This window comes from Maniola hyperantus, chromosome 20 (assembly GCF_902806685.2).
Source record: "Maniola hyperantus chromosome 20, iAphHyp1.2, whole genome shotgun sequence".
In the NCBI taxonomy this organism is placed as follows: domain Eukaryota; kingdom Metazoa; phylum Arthropoda; class Insecta; order Lepidoptera; family Nymphalidae; genus Maniola; species Maniola hyperantus.
Window position 1 is genome coordinate 6,386,219 of NC_048555.1, and position 15,623 is coordinate 6,401,841.

General features: G+C 35.5%; 1 long non-coding RNA gene across 1 annotated transcript; it reads right to left on the reverse strand.

Moving 5' to 3' along the window:
- Positions 1-1,921: 1,921 nt before the first annotated feature.
- On the reverse strand, positions 1,922-8,907 carry LOC138403724 (uncharacterized). The gene is made up of 9 exons (XR_011237918.1): positions 8,817-8,907; positions 8,027-8,087; positions 7,465-7,491; positions 6,433-6,459; positions 5,777-5,794; positions 4,821-4,847; positions 3,586-3,612; positions 2,660-2,698; positions 1,922-2,102 (listed from the first exon to the last, which is right to left on the reverse strand). It is a non-coding gene; the product is annotated as an uncharacterized lncRNA (long non-coding RNA).
- Positions 8,908-15,623: the final 6,716 nt, after the last annotated feature.

Consider the following 15,623-nt stretch of genomic DNA (forward strand, 5'->3'; position numbering starts at 1 on the left):
ATCTGTCAAAATATATTATACTAGCTGACTCCCGCGGCTTCCCCGCGTGGATTTAGGTCTTTAAAAATCCTGAGGGAACTTTTGATTTTCCAGGACAAAAAGTAACCTATCCGTTGTAGCCCGTCCCCGTGATGCAGGATATCTTAGAATTGAATTTCGTAAAGACATTTGAACGAATGATTCTACAAAAAATCCCATGGTATCACCACGATGCAATTCCTTACATTATCCCGGAAAATCAAAGAGTTCCCACGGGATTTTTGAAACCCTAAATCCACGCGTTCGTGGTCGCGGGCATCAACTAGTATTATAATTTCAAACTTTTTACCACGCTGCCACGACGACTATAACATTTGACTCCTGCCAGGTAGCGAAGCCTTTTTTATAGTCCGTACAAAATGACTCCTCGCATGCCATTTTAACTCTATGGGCCAACTCGCATGTCAAAAGTACGGTTCACCTTTAATAAGGATTAAAATTGTACTTTTGATATGAAAATTGACACAAAATTAAAATGGCGCGTGAAGAGTTAATTTTTACTTATAGATAAGTTTCATAACTGTCGTGAATGTTGGCACTTATCGCACGGTGGAGAACCGATTATGTGTGGAGAACATCAAAGAGGATTTCATGGAAAAACAGCCACGATCCTCAGTAATGCACTGAATATTTCTGGTTTTCTTTGCGTCTAATATACAAAATCATATAGATTTTAAACTCAATATATAAATAGGAGAATTTCTATACATAAGTACACAACATAACTCTCTACATATAAGTATTAGATACTATAGCTATTGTTAGATAAGTGATGTGCCTATACACTCTTAATAAGAGTTGGACGATTTCACAGATAGCATGTGAAAAATCACGTGAAAAGCCTTTTTATATGTATCACTAGCTACTTTACTTAAAATTGCCTATTACAATGTAAATATCTAACGAGTAGGTATAGTCCGTACAATATGACCTCTCACGCGCCATTTTAACTCTATGGGTCAACTGTCATGTCAAAAGTGCGGTTTACCTTTAAAATAAGGACTAAAATCGTACTTTTGACATGAAGTTTGACACATAAGTATCTAGTTCAATTGGCGCATGAGAAGTCATTTTTGTACGCATTATAGGTAGGTGCAGGTCCATTAATACTTTTAGGACTTAGTTAGGTAGCACGATTAATACTTTTCGCATTTTTCGTGAAAAATCACCTGTGAAATCACTGTAAAGGAAAAAAATTCACCGAATGCAAATGATTGAAAAGTAGCAATGATCCCCACCTCTAGTCTAAATCAATCAATCAAGCGAACCCGGCGGATGTTACGGTCTTGAACCCTTGTCCTCATATCGTCTGAGGTCACCACTGTTTGTATCACACGAAAAATGTGCATGAAGATAATAATCCATAGTCCATACTAATACTTAGGTATAGTAATTTTAAATGCGAAAGTGAGTTTGTCAGCTTACTTTTACGGCCCATCCGTGCAACCGATTTTGAGGTTTTTTACAGACCACAGAGTCTGTGGGTACAAACATACATAAAGGACATAAGCTACTTTTCATCGCAAAGAATCAAAGAGCTCCTACGGGATTTCTAAAAGCCGCTTCGTTTAAGATAACTTACATCCCCGGCACGGAAATAAGCTTCTTTTGAGAGTTCTCACGGGCCCAGATGAATTATTATATTAATCTAACCTCACGGGATTTATGAAAACTAAATCCACGCGAATGAAGCCGCGGGCATCATCTAGTACAAATATAAATACTAAGACTGCTTTACTGTTGCTTTAAATTTTAATAAGTTCAATGCCAAGCTAGAAATATAAGTTTATCGGGGTATTCAATTTATTTATTTTTTATTTATTTACTACCTATATATTTGTATTGACACAGTAAGTACAGTTATCTATAAATAAATAAACAGTAGGTACCTATTGAATTTATTTTACTAGATCCATGAATAGAATGTCGAATCATGCAATAAAACAAAAGCAGTAGGTAGGTATATGAGTTATACGATTAGCAAACATTTCAGGTAAACGCAGGATCAGCAAAGAAAAATCGCTTCTAGTCTTCATTTTATCGCAAGAAGGATTCTTCCCAGTCTGTAATAAAATACAACAGAATAAGTAATTTTATAAATTAGGTACCTAGGTACCTACTATTTAATATCAATCGCTTTGGCTTTTATTGATAGGTATCAGGTACACCGAGCCGAGCTGTTTGGTATCTCATTATGGTACAGTACGCGGCAGAAGATAATGTACATCAACCTTTAGAAAAAGATAGGTATCAGTTTTGTAGAGCATTGTTTCTGTCGTTGAGACCGATAAAACGTCACATAGGTATGAGCAGAGTCATCGCTCTACAAAGCCAAAATCTCATTCTGAAGGTACATTATTTATGTACATTATTTTGTACGTAAGTAAGTTAACAGCTTTCATAATCGTAAGAAATTTTGTTTCCCTAAAATAAGAAGCAATCTTGATCACCATAGTACGTTGCACAAAATACAATCTCTCTCAACTTGTTTTCAAGATATTGGTACTTAGGTATTATCTCATATCTTCTGCGATAGTATTCCTACCATCACGACTTTATGGCGTTGTGATGTGGTTGTCGTCTGAAATTATATTTTTTATAAGTAAAATAATATATCTACCTATATTTTGGTTATCACCTGGCTATTCAGCAACATTTACTGAAATAAAAAACAAAATTATAATTATTAATAAATATAAAATTATTGAAAAGAAAAAAATAATCTAACTTGCAAAAGTGAAAAGAACAAATGTGGTGGATATGAAACTCATTGGTTAGGCAGCGCGTATTGTTGTCCATAGAGTGAGTGAGGCAGAGTAGGTATAATTCCCGCAAATTGCTATTGCGCTGCAACCATGTCTCATTAACACCGAAATGACGTCATTTTGACGTCAGCCGAAATAAAAATATACCATCAGCTCGAAACTTCAGTCTAGTGCTGACGTCACTAAAATGGCGGCCACGCGCATTAGCAATTTGCGGGACTTATACGCCGCGTTCGTTCGTTTGTTTTACTTTTTACCCGACTGTGGAAAAATCCAAAGAAACCGTTATGATTTATCGCAATTGACTCCCCACCACTCAACTACTCAAGAACATTCGCTTGAATAAACTAAGTGATTACCTATTGTTTGTATGACTAAATTCTGATAATAATAATGTGACCCAACAATAATGATAAAGTTGAAGGCCCAAGACACGGGTCTGCCCGCGAAATTCAAATTTAATTTGGGTTTTCACAATTGCGCGACAGTAATGACAAAATTAATTTTTACCTCAAAACTTTTTAAAGGTTTTTCATAGTTAGTAACTAGGTTTATGGATGAATATGCTAACACGTAGAGGGCGCGGGCCGCGTCACTTACGAGGCGCGGACGAGGCACGGATTTAAAACATCACAAACATTTTTATATGAAGCAGTTCATGCTTCACCGCGTGGCGTCCGTGCACGAATACGGTACACGGCACGTGGTTGCCACGTGTTAGCTTAAATCATCCCTTATTCTTTTACTAATTAATGTAAATAATACAGTAGGTAGTAGGTACCTCCATTTTCATTCTCCACAACGGTCACTAAAACAAAAAGATTTTAATTTGTATGTGTTTAGGTACTATTATGAAGCTAAAATAATTTTATTCGGAAAAACCTCACACCTCCGAAGTGAGGTGTCTGGTTTTAAATCAACTACTTCGATTGTCAGCTGTTGCGATGTTTGCTGAGGTTACGATATGCGATACCTAGTGATTAGTATACATTGTGTATACGATAACTATCGCCTCGGTGAATTTCGCCCGTCCGTCGCTTCGACCGCTGCTTCGGCTCACATCAATGAGCATTGAGCCTAATTTTACAACCATGGGGTAATATTTTGTTTCACTAAATATTTTATGTAAGTATGTCTTTCCCAAAACATATCAGTTTTTTTAATAGAAGTTATACAGTATTTTTCTAGTATGTTGTACGTGTCCTAAAGCACTCATGGAGTCAGCTTTATTTTTACCTTTTTCTTTGTTACTTATTCATTTATGTTAAGAAGTTTCCAATCTTATGCCACAATGGGGCCGATTCTCTTGTACACAATCTCTAAACTAAACTAAATTAACAGGTCTAAATCTAGTGCTATCCTTTTCCGCAAGCAACATTATGAAAGGGATAGCAATAGATTTAGACGTGCCATTTTAGTTTAGTTTAGAGATTGTGTACAAAGGAATTAGCCCCATTGGCCCCGATTCTCTAGTCTCTCTCTAAACTAAATTTAGAGTATCTGCATCCTTTTCTTTTTACTAATGCTAAAAAAGGAACGGAACATGACTTTCACATTTAAAGACTTTAAATTTTAGTGCACAATACAAATTTAAACAGTACGTTCGCGAGTGCGTGCTAAAACACGGGTTTTACTATCTAAAAATTAAATTTAGAAATGTCAAACTGCTTCTGTCCTTTTCATATTACAATAGTAAGAAGAGGGTGCGAATACTCTAAAATTAGGTTGTGCTTAGAATCGGTGCCATTGGGGCTAATTCCTTTGTACACAATCTCTAAACTAAACTAAAATGGCACGTCTAAATCTATTGCTATCCCTTTCATAATGTTGCTTGCGGAAAAGGATAGCACTAGATTTAGACCTGTTAATTTAGTTTAGTTTAGAGATTGTGTACAAGAGAATCGGCCCCATTATCAGTTTAAATCAGGTGTGATTGTGGCCAAGCGTGTATAATACAGAATTAAAAAAACTAAAAATGTAAAAAACTGTAGATATTATCATTTCCCTCCGTTTTACCTCCATTTTCGTTCTCCGCGATGATCACTAGAACAAAGAGATGATTTTTAAATAATGTGTTTACTTATCATAGAAATGAAGATTTTTTTTTCAAGGATTGCATACCTAGCATTGAAAAATTGTTCAATTTAATATAAATAATAAGCAATTTAATTTTTGTAGAAGTTTAATGAAATGAGTTTTTAACCATTTCAGTTAGTCGTAAGTTATTTTGATGTATTATATGTATGCTATATAATGTAAATTTTATTTATTGTAATTTTTTAAATGTGTATATGGGTTTTTTATGCCTGAAAGTAAAAACTATTAGGTATTGTTAATCACTAAATAAATAGACTTTTTCAGCCAATGCAACAATTGTAAATGATTTTAGCAACATTTTAGTATAAATACATAATTATTGATATTTTAAATGCGAAAATGTGTCTGTCTTCCTATCTGCTACATTTTCACGACCCATCCACTTAACCATTTTTGATATAATTTGGTACCTTGAATTTAGCTTATGGGCTCAGGCTACTTTTTATCCCGAAAAATCAAAGAATTTCTCTTTGATTTTCCGGGATTTAAAACTAATAATTGAAAGTAAAAATCCTCGCAGATGAACAGGTATTACCTACTATTAAAAACTTCTATAGGAAGACTAGCTTATGCTCGCGACTTTATCCGCGTGGACAACTTCAAAACCCTATTTCACCCCCTTAGGGGTTGAATTTTCAAAAATCCTTTCTTATTGTATGCCGACGTCATAATAGCTATCTGCATGCCAAATTTCAGCCCGATCTGTCCTGAAGTTTGAGCTGTGCGTTGATAGATCAGTCAATCAGTCACCTTTTCCTTACATCCCGGAGAAGGACACAGGCTACATTTTATCCTGGAAAAGCAAGTAGTTCCCACGGGATTTTAGGAACCTAAATCTACGCGAACTACTAGTTAAAAATAAAAGAATAAATTACCTCCCCCACCGCCAACCGCTGTAACAAAAAATTATTACAAATGAGTAGGTCGATAGTGATAAATATATTATGTAATAATGTATGTGAATAGGTATTATTGCTGTTAATATGGATCAAATTAATTGTAATAGGAAACCGGCTTCAACTCACTTGTTTTAATCGGTGTAAGCACGACTAGTTTGGAATCCGTTTGGAGAACTAAATCATGATAAATCATGTGGTTGGTACCCCACATCCCGTACCGAAATGTGGCTTTGGGCTCATGAACAATAAAAAAACCTCGAACGGGTTTGAAACTAGTCAGGCTTGCACCAAAAAACAAGTATAATATGAGTACCATTGACGAAAGTTTAAATAAGAAGCGTTGGCACCCTGCCTCGTTACGGAGGTTTAGACGATATTTTCGATTTGGCTTGTTTAAAATATAACAAATATTATAATTCAATTTTTTTTTAAACCCGTGGTTTGGACTGTGTCTTTTTCAGTCCGCACATTAGAGCGCATAAAATCTGCAATTTTGATTTTTTATGTACGCACTGATACTCGCCCCATTAAGACAAATCGAATGACGTATTCTTTATTAAATCGGTTAAGCTGTTGAGGACTTAGTTACGAGTGGACATAAGAATTGGCTTACATATAAAAAAGGTACCTACCCGGTCCGTTTCCATCGACGACTGCAACTGAAAAAGGAAAATGAGAGCTGTTATTCAAGTTTACCTACTGAACTTCATAATAGCACGTTTGCCCACGGCTTCACTCGCGTCTAGGGTTGCCAGGTCGCCAAACCTAATAGCCGGACAGACCAGCCAGTTTGGCCGGACATTTGGGTAGAAGGGCCGGACATCCTACATTATTGAGGATTTTGTGTCTTAGTATTAATAGGTACGTACGACAAAAAACTTGTATGTAAAACCTAACAAAAGCCGGATACCGTTTGTTTTGGCCGGACACGCGACGATTACGTCATAAATATCTACTCGTTATTTATTTATAACTAATTAGGTATGTTATAATATATTTAGCCTAATTACGTACCTAAGCAAATAAGTACTAACATTAAAATTTAACACTCAACTCACATTGCAGAAGGATCGAAGAAAAAGCGCACTCTCGCGTGAATTATTCTAGCAGGGCGTTAATCCCAGTGATCAATCTGTAGGCCGACGACGTATGCAAGTGAGTTGTGAGCTCAATTAATGTGCTCAACGAACATAATATAAGTACGCTTCGTGTCGCGTCGCTCCGGCTGTCAATGAGTCTTCAGCTTAAGTTTAATTCAAAGTTGTTTTTTTACTGAATATTAAGTAGGTAAGTATATATTTTACTAACTTATGCCCACAACTTCATCCGTATGGACAACACAAATTTCAAACCCCTGTTTACCATTTTAGGGATTGAATTTTCAAAAATCCTTTGTCTAAGTCATATTAATAGCTATCTGCATGCCAAACCGCCCGATCCGTCCAGGAGTTTGAGCTGTATGGTGTGTTGATAGATCTGTCATGCAGTCAGTCAGTCAGCTTTTACTTTTACATAGGTATATGTATAGACTAGCTTATCCCCGCAACTTCGTCCGCGTGGACTACACAAATTTCAAACCCCTATCCCCCTTAGGGATTAAAGTTTCAATACTTAAGTATAACTACGTCTTATTCTAAATATCGATAATACAACTGTAGGTATACCTCCACTTTCATTTTCCACGACGGTCACTAGAACAAAGAGATTGGATATTAGATATTTTAATTACCTATTTGCTTATAAGTCCCGCAAATTGCTATTGCGCTGTAACCATGTCTCATTAACATCGAAATTACGTCATTTTAACGTCAGCCGAAATAAAAATATACCATCAGCTCGAAACTTCGGTCTAGTGCTGACGTCACTAAAATGGCGGCCACGCGCATTAGCAATTAGCGGGATTTATACTCATGAAACGTTTATTATTATAGAGTCGGGATTAAAATCGTGTTATCTCGATCGGGAGTTCCGATATCTATTGACATAGGAAGGGAGACTATGGGGTCTAGGCAGAAACCCCGACATTTTTACTTACGGGAGAAGTTAACCATAAGACGATCTTTAAAATGTTATCTTTGCCCGTAGGGTAGGGCAAGGTTCTTTGAACTCCCAGAAACACAATATTAATTCGGGCACCATTTAGTTAAAAGTCCTATATTATAAACTTTCAGATTTTCTTATACCTACTACAGAAACTATTAAGATAATAATAAGTATTATATTTACCGCCTTGTGGATGAGGACGAGCCGATACGATGGTGATAGCTGCTATCAGAACAAGTAGGTACTGAAAAAGCAAAATAAAGAGTACCTACAAAACCTATTTCGGAATACCTATACTTACATAGATAGGTATATTGTAGACGTTTTGTAGTTTTCGTAAATGAAATTATCGAAAAATTAAAACGAAAAACAATTCTATGAAATTACTTATAACTATAAGTATAAGAATTATATTTTTAACTAGCTTACTCCCGCGACTTCGTCCGCGTGGACTACACAAATTTCGAACCCGTATATTTTTACCCCCTCTGGTTGAATTTCTAAAAACCCTTTCTCAGCAGAAGATGCCTACGTCATAATAGCTCTCTGATGCAAGCAAAATTTCAGCCCGATCCGCCCAGTGGTTTGGTCTGTGCGTTGATAGATCAGTCAGTCAGTCACCTTTTCCTTTTATATATTATAAAAATCAATCACAAAAACACAAATACATAGGCCTATAAATTTGAATAAGAAATTCCTAGCCAAAATTTAAATTTCGAATACCTAACCAAAATTAGAATTTGGAATTCACGAAGGCGAGAGAGTCTTGCTTGTGTTTAAGTCGTATCGGTACATAAGGCACACTAAATGTGTGCGTTTGACAGAGCTTGCTCTCTTGTTACCACAAGTAAAGTTCAGTAGCCTTCGTGAATTGCAAGAACTACACAATGAAATTAAAGCACAAAATGTACAACCTGCGCTTTGTTTTCAGTGGGTATTATTTTCATAAAAGGCACAATATATTTCTACATACCGTTAATTTAGGCATATTAAAATTATTGTAAATTCACTCTTCCGTCTAGTTCAATTAACAAAAAACATCTAATTTAAATGGGATTGTTAGCGTTTAAATTAAACTGACCTCTCTATAACTGATAACCTCTAAATACTTACAACAGATACATAGATAATTGCAAATATTCCACTGCTTAAGTGAATAATTTAGACTTTTTATGTAATGCCTAATATTATATTATCTGGGACAATCAAGGACTACCGGATAAGCATTTAATTAAGTAATAATTATTTGAGTTTTTTTTATAGTATGGACATTTATGTCTATACTCTAGGTAGGTACATTTATGTCATAAATGTGGACATAAATGTCCATACTCCATTGTCCATACTATAAAGATGTACCTACGTAACAATATGAGGGGACTTGTGTCCTGACTCCTGACTCCTGACTCCTGTTATTTGACAAAAACCAAAATACGTATAGGTATATATACCAAATATAATATGAAGAACATAGTAGGTACAGAGTGTTAGTACACTCTGTACTATTTTATATTATACTAGCTGATGCCCGCGATTTCGTCCGCGTAGATTTACATTTTTCAAAATCCCGCGGGAACTCTTTGATTTTTCGGGATTAAAGTAGCCTATGTGTTAACCCAGGGTATAATCTTTCTCCATTTTAAAATTTCATCCAAATCCGTTCAGCCGTTTTTGCGTGATTGAGTAAGAAACATCCAAACATCCACACTTTCACATTTATAATATAATAACTAAAGTATGGCAAAACTATTAATTAAAAAAACACGACAAACCAAAAACGAACTAAAAAGTAAAAAAAAACAAATTTGAAAATGACGCCATATATTTAAAAAAAGTATAGCCAGTGTCACTCGCGATGATGTAAGGATTGTAACGATAGTCGATACCCCATACCACAGAAGATATAATAGTACTCCCTAGTCCCATAAATTCAAATCTGTTCAGGCATGTAGATGTTATGGTGGAATAAATAAACTCACATACATGCACATACACGAACCCTGAAAACATAACACTCCTTTTTTGGGCAGTTGTGAAAATAGAAGGCGTTTTAAAATTAATTATGTATATTCTGTAGTTCCTATTAAAGATTTGTAAAAGTAGGTACCTAGTCATTTTAAAGTAAATCTATATTATTTTGCCGCTACCATTTACGAATTAACATAATTATAAGATTTGTGCTATTCGAGGAACTTATAGTGATTAAAACTACGTAAACATATTTTTAGCTTATAATTCCACGAAACATCGTGCCATAATTAATTCGCTTAGTTTTTCTCCGCTGGCAGCTAGAGCGATACCTATCACAAAATAGATAGGTACGAGGGTCGGGTCGGGTGGCAATCGGGGAGAGAACGCCCCGCACGCCCGCACAGCCCCCGCGCTAACCCGGTCACCGGTGCGGGAAAGCGCCCCATACCCCGATACCCATCTCGACCTGTCGCGTACTATAAGTAGGTATAGTACCTATTAGAACAGGTGATAAACAGATTTCCATTATATATTATCTTAGCCGTGTCTCTAATATCTCATTATGTATAATAGTTAGCCCGACTAGTTTCGAACCCATCCGGGGTCCTTTTTCAAGGGAACTGACTCCCTTGAAAAAGGACCCCGGATGGGTTCGAAACTAGTCGGGCTAACGTCGACTAAACACGTGAGTATAGCCGGGTTAGAGATATTATAGATTTAAAAATCTTAAAGCTTAAGATTATCCATGCGGACGAAGTAGGTGATTATTATTATATACAAAAAATTGTAAGGTCGTAAAAATTCAAGGTTTATTCATATTATATATAACACATTAATTTGTTTACAAGTTTCCTACTTGCAAAATAAGATTTATTTGTGTTTCTCACTTCTGTGTCCAGACGAGACTATATCGATACCTCTGGGCTCAAAGGTCGTAAAGGACATTTGGCCGAAAATGACTTTTTGACACTGCTTTACTCAGTTTTTAATTCTCTATCGATCTGTATATTCCGTTTCACGAAATTCGTAAAAAAAATGCCTTTACGACCCACATAATTTGGCACGTTAAACAAAGTTTACCGTGAAAATATGGGTGTAAGTAACACTTGGTTACCAGAGTCTACTCCTTTTGGTAGTAAAGCAAAGTATTAAAAAAACCTTTGGGCGTAACATACAAATAAATTATCAATTGTCTTATACCACCTTAGATGGTTAATATGACACCTCAAAATTTTGGACGTAAAGGACATCATGTTTACAAATTGTCTTGTACACCCTTACAATTTAAAATAAAAAAATGAAAGCGTCCTTTACTACCTAGTTTCATTTTAATAATGCGCTTTCATTTGCGCCCTTAAGGGCGTAAATAAACAAAAGTAGATGAGGAATAGTCCCATAAGTCCTAGAATATACTACCTAACTTGATTAACCCTATTCTTGGCAGTGTGCATTGTAATGCATAACACACTTTGAAAAAAAAAATCCTGACACTACACGAAACCTTTTTTAATTTTATTTTTTTAATATTGTATTAGTTCATACACTACTAAATTACAAAAAAATATAAATGCGTTATTTGAAACATCACATTTTCAGCAGAACCTGAAATGATAAACCGCATGTTGGTGTCTGCGCGAAGTAAAAATATTGATTTTTAATACTATTCTTGTCAAATTTTTGAAATAACCATACAAAATTATATGAACAATATTTTATATCGATAAATGTCAATATTATAAAACAATTCCAATGGTTTTATGATGTCATTTTTACATATTATGTATCTTTAAATGTACACTACTCGCTCGACTACAAAAAGCGTTTATTACAAATACTTCAGATTGGCCAACATATTAACATCTTTCACTGTTATCTAATATAGGTGCTGGCTCAGCATCAATTTTATCATCAATTTTAAGACCTTACATTGGATTGTAAGGTCTACATTAAGCTTTTGGTTCATTGTATATCATGGACTTCCGCAAAGTAACGCCTGCTTCGATAGCACATATAATTTTGGAGGGTTTATTTGAGTTTTCTAGTGATTTCAAACTTTTAATTTCTGACAAAATTATATCTTTGATAGTACTAGTACACCAAACAAATTTACCCATCTCACAGAAGTAAATAGTAGAAATATTTTAGCAGTAAATAAGGATATTTATAGGAATTTACATGATTGGTCTCAGAATTCCTGTAAGATGAACATAGAAAAAAGTAAAATTACTTTTGGGCATTTTTTATTTAATATAAATGACTTTTTTCTAATTAGGTTAAGATACCTAGTACAAGCAAGTACTTTATTGATCTTAGAATTAAAGTAAGTAAATTGTAATAAGAAAGATTATATAAATACTGTATACTTTAATGTATATAACGGGTACATACCACAATTAATTTTTGTTTTTATTTGTCGACATTTCAACCCCATTGCACGGGTCGTGGTTACAACGGGACTGCGGTTCTGCGAGAGATTAAGTTCGAGTTGTCAAGGGCAGTAGCGAACTACCCTCTTTCTTGTTCTTTTCGCTGGAACTTCACGAGCTGTCCGGCAAAATGCACTCACAGCGTCACTATTAACTTTCGATGTCGTTCGATGCTGTCTTGATTTGCATAATTCTACCACTGGATTCCACATACCTACTTGCTAGTTTAAAACCATCCTCACGATGGAAATTCTGGTGTTTGCTTCGCGCACTAGTCTAGGTATATAGTGGAGGTCTATGGAGAGAACTCGAGAATTGTGGAGTTCAATCCAATGTTTTGTGCCTGGCTGTAGAATATGCTCCGCGATCGCAGACTTCTGAGGATCGTTGTTTCGCACCGCTTTGAAATGTTCTAATACCCGAGTTGCTATGGGTCTCTTTGTTTGACCAATATAGAAGCTCCCACAGCTGCAGTCGATCTTATATACACCCGGACATTGGTATGGAAGACGATCCTTCGTTGATAGCATCAAATGGACAATCTTTTGTAAGGGAGTAAACACGATCTTAATGTTGTATTGTTTTTTCAACAATGTACCTATTTTATCAGTTACTCCTTTTACAAAAGGTAGGTAGGACATCTGTCTTTCCCGTACCCGTACCCATTAAATACATTAAAACATGTCGTTAAATGACGAAATAAGCATACTTTATATTTACCTGATAAGTTAGTGTGAAAATGGAACAACACGTAAAAGATTTAATAACGAATACAGGGAACTTCCATGCGATTATGAGCTACTTGAAACCTTGAACGAAACAGATAAAGAGGATGATGAAGAAAGTGAGAAGGAAGATGAATAAATAAACCATCTTATGTTTATAAAGTTGATTTAAGAAAGAAGTGAAACTAATTATAACATTAAAGAAGAGAGTGGATAAAAAAATAGTTAGTTACCAAAATATTAATTTATAAAATTTATTGTAAGGCTTCGTGTTCAATTCCAAATAAATGATCTCGGTTTGGTTAGAAAAAATACGTTTTATTTGAACAATATGTTATTTCATTATTATTTTTAGAGAAAATATAATAATTTATGCATAATTACATACAAAATTACATAATGCGTTTAATACTTAACTGTAATTATTATTTTATCCTTACAGAATACCTTAGCGGGTGACCCTTAAGAACCTAAAAATTATTACACATGTCGGTTATTTCCTTATTTTGTTCAGTTTTGTGCAGTAAAGTAAATTTACGCCCTTAGGTGATATCATAGAATGATAATTTGTAGGGTGTAAAGGACATTTATTTTCAAATTTATGGTCGTAAAAGAAATCTATTTCAGTAAATACAGCACTAGGGAAATTTTTGAACACTGCCTTAGAAAACACTATAAATTCTAAGCACTTTCTTCCTAGATTTCATTTAAATAGCTAAAGAAACGAAGATGCTAGAGAAAAAAGAATTTTATTTTTTTCGTTTTTTGCTTCTCCTGAAAAGTAGCGTTTTGTCCTTTACGACCTTTGAGCCGATTTCCTTGAGGACCTTTCGATACCTCTGATCGATATTATTAGAAGAACAGTTAGAGGCAATTCTCTGTGACAAAGTCTACTTGACCATGCAACTGTGCATCAATCATTATTACAATCTCAATTGTTCTGATTGGCTGAATTTGTGCGATTCTTGTTGCAACAATGCATTGTGGCCAATAGTGAGCGAGCATTAACCAATCAGAGATGATTGCGATCGTGACATTGTAGCTGTCAAACAACCGCGGTAGAGCCACTGGGCCTCGATTGCAGTAGAATGACAGCTACAACGTCACGATCGCAATGACCTCTGATTGGTTGATGCTCGCTCACTATTGGCTACAATGCATTGTCGCGACAATAATTGCACAAATTCAGCCAATCACAACAATTGAGATTGTAATAATGCTTGATGCAGATTTTACGAAATCGACCTACTGGTTCTCATAATGTTGATATTGTCACTGATCTTGATGCGATCGTCGTCGTGAGATGACGTCTCATCTCACGACTACGACTCGGTTGCGACATCTATTGTCATAATATTATCATTCAGAAATCAGAACAAATAACATGGCTCTGGCTACATCTACTGACTACTCGTGTTCTCTGGCCTCTGAGGAATTGAAATATAGTACTATGCCTTAGTTTTAAAAGTGACTACCTATATATCCGTTGTCTTTGTTTTGAGATAATTATGGCCAATCATTTTTACTTCCAAAAAATGGTTTTACTTACTAAAAATCGATCAAAGTAGACTTTTATAATTAAGGCATCCATAGCATTGTTGTTGTGTCTGTTCAAGATAATATGTACAGACTACAGACACTACAATTGAGTAGGTACATATCGACTGTGAATTGCCAACTGTAGGTACTATCTCAATATTGATAACTATGCTTGCCAGTGTAGGTGAAGTCTGACTGCAAAGCACGAAATAGGTATTATAAGTCCCGCAAATTGCTAACGCGCGTGGCCGCCATTTTAGTGACGTCAGCAATAGACTGAAGTTTAGAGCTGAAGGTATATATTTATTTCAGCTGACGTCAAAATGATGTCATTTCGATGTTAATGAGATATGGTTCCAGCGCAATAGCAATTTGCGGGACTTATAAAGTGAAATCGTCAAAAATTCGAGATAGAACACGTTGCCAGTTCACAGTCGATAAGTATAATAATATATTGAAAACTATGTTATGCTCGCAACTTCGTCCGCGTGGACTACACAAATTTCAAACCCCTATTTCACCCCCTTAGAGGTTGAATTTTCAAAAATCCTTTCTTAGCGGATGCCTACGTCATCTATCTGCGTGCCAAATTTCAGCCCGAACCGTATAATAGTTTGAGCTGATATAATATGATATGTTTATTTATTTTTTATTTATTTATTCAACTCCTTAAATCTAGCATTACAGGAAATAGTCCTAATGCACTAGATTAAGCCTTAAATATTATCTAAATCTAATTAATATACTAAACTAGAAATTAAAAAAAAAATTATATTAAACTCCCACTATCGTAGCAGATAGTCCCCAATGCAATTCTTGTGAATTCACTCAGAGCACAACAAAACAGGCCAGTTTTCCCCGCTATGACGTTAAGGGTGCGAAGCGCGCGCGTCAGCGGCGCCTTGCTGAGCAGGCTGGTGCGCCCCACCGGTACCCACAGCAGCGGCGGCCTGCGTCTCCGACACACGTATCCATCCGGGACCAGAAACCTGACTTGCCCTAAAACATCCCTCAAACAACATGCAGCGCCCCTCTTATTACTTTTAAAATATATGTAACAAGTGCTAGTTCCCTCCTAACTCTCAGCTCATTGTACCCGACCATACCTAAAACAAATAA